General features: G+C 46.6%; 1 protein-coding gene across 1 annotated transcript in view; it reads left to right on the forward strand.

Annotated features, from left to right (window-relative positions):
- Positions 1-31, forward strand: part of LOC135896777 (uncharacterized) — a 26,796-nt gene extending 26,765 nt beyond the window's left edge. The window contains exon 3 of the mRNA XM_065425283.2: positions 1-31. This exon is cut by the window's left edge and continues 711 nt beyond it. The gene's annotated coding sequence lies outside the window, so the exon portion shown is untranslated.
- The last annotated feature ends 2,298 nt before the right edge of the window (positions 32-2,329 follow it).

Here is a 2,329-nt window from a genome sequence, read left to right on the forward strand (position 1 = left end):
TTGTGAAATCAACGCTGTCATGTTTATCTTATGCCTGTTTGGCAAGGTGCATGCAAAATTGTGCATTCATATTCACTGCAAGCCGGATTATGTTACCACTTTCACTATAGTATACACAGCGATCATAAGTTCGAAAGTCCAGCGCATTCGTAGCGAATTTTTCATGTCGACTAGAGAAATATTATGAACGGGATTACACGCGACATATTTAAGCACTATCATAAATTTTTGGAGCTCGGCGTTATCGCGGGTGCTAGATCTAGTGAAACGCACTACGTTGCTGTAATCTCAAGTCGTCTGCCAAACCAACATGACAAGCGACAACTGATTGTAACCTAATTATGAGCTTATCATAGAGAGCAGGTAGTGAATATAAAACATTTCACGGCGTTTTGTTAGTAATCGGGCATTTGATAACCAATTGCCTGTAATCACGTTTTTTGGCATTGTTCAATTGATGACCTAACTTTTTTAATGGTCACTATCATAGTAGAACACGTTTTGGGGCTAGTTGGTTCATAGCTTTCGAAAGGTGAAGCGCCACCAGAGATAGCACATTAATGAAGAAAGAACAATGACAGGACAAGGCGCCGTGTCCTCTTATTGTTCTTTCTTCATTTATGCGCTGTCTCTGTTGGCGCTTCATTTTTTTACAGTCACTATCATCGATCGATAACATTTTTGCAGTTACCCCCCCCCCCTAATTACATGTAACCAAATACTTTAGAGACCCTTTTCACGGCGAACCCGTGGGCGCCGCCATGTTTTATCAAGTGGTTACAAGTCCACTGCTGGCCTCCTCTGCCTCCACGTTTACATAAAATGTGCGTGAGGCCCGGTGCGGCTCAGCAAACCTCCGTTTTAGTGTCTATCGTAGTTGGTGATTGGGCGGACGACACGAAGCTTTGGCCACAGCTTCAAAGGACATATAAGCGCTTTCGCAGCTCATTAAGCCTCGTCAAAATGACTCGAGCTGCGCATACAGTGCTTGTACTCAAAGCGGAGCTACAAATGCATTTCAAGCATTTCAAGCTGTCCAAAGTTTCCGTTGATTAATTAAATCAAGATGAATGTGTTTTTCTCTTCGTATTTTTTATTTGGCGAACACTGAGCTAACGGCTTGTCATGTTCATAAAATTCCTCAGTGCGGACACTATCTGTTGTTTATTTCCCGCATAATCGCTCGCGGGTCCGTGCAGTTGCGACAGATTTGTTCTAGCTGCGCGCAAGGCTTTGGTAGTGTTCTTTACTTTGTAATGGCTTGTGCAGCTATGATCGATTATCGCTGATCACTCGCTTGCTTTGTGAACCGTCACGAAACGTTCAGCTTCGAACACATGTGCGTTTGCTGTAGTCGCCATCACCCATGCTTCGGCGCATTGATTCAAGACTGGGCCTATTCACTCGCTTGTGGTACATGGGTTCTAGAATGGGCGTAAGCTTGCGTTTGTGTTGGGGTGTGTGTGTGTATAACGCGGCAGAAACTTACTATGAATGAAGCTGCGCTACTCCCTTTGTCAGTGTGCAACGAGCGGTACTCACTCTTTCCGACGTTCCGAGGTTGAAGTCCGTTCTTTGGAGATTAGCGATACAATGCTGGTGGATGAGTGAATATTTTTATCTTAGAGAAAATCCCTGTATCGCGAAGGGCGGCCGGCACTACAGGCCATCCTACAGCTGACAGCACAGTAGCAGGACAGAAGTAGTAGACAGTTTTAGTTACACGTACGTAGAGGCTTTGCGTACGTAGAGCTTCTACGTGTCAGCAGTGCACATGCGTAGAACGTAGCGGCCACGCGCTGGTCTCACGGACGTACGTGAGATTCATTTTTTTTGCGTGCGTTTCTTGCGCACGTAGACAGCTTCGCATGGGAGTTCCGCGAGATCCCGAATAAGCGATAGCGGGCCACGCGCGTGCAGACGGCTTGCATCGAAACAAGGCGACAGGATTGAATTGGCTACCGCCGTGTTCACATTTCCCGATAGATGTAGCTACGGGGTCCCTCTTGGCGTGGGTCACGTACGTGTAGCTAAAAGCGTTTCAGATGGCGTGCACGTAAAGTACGTAGGCTTTTCACGTTTGCGTACGTGAAGCCTCTACGTATGTGTAACTAACACTGTCTACTGATTTCGTATTCGTGCTTTTGCAATGGCAACGTGCAGCGTACCGGCGAAAGCGCCATGCCATTTCTCTGGAGCAAAATGCTCCGCGAAAAGAGTCAATTGATGAGAGAAGCTATAACAGGCAACACAGCTTTGAGCTCTTGAGTTTGGTGGGAACTAACGCAGAACGCCCGCGGTCATGTCATGCAGCAGCCTCATGAATGCG

The sequence above is a fragment of the Dermacentor albipictus genome, chromosome 8 (assembly GCF_038994185.2).
Source record: "Dermacentor albipictus isolate Rhodes 1998 colony chromosome 8, USDA_Dalb.pri_finalv2, whole genome shotgun sequence".
NCBI lineage: Eukaryota > Metazoa > Arthropoda > Arachnida > Ixodida > Ixodidae > Dermacentor > Dermacentor albipictus.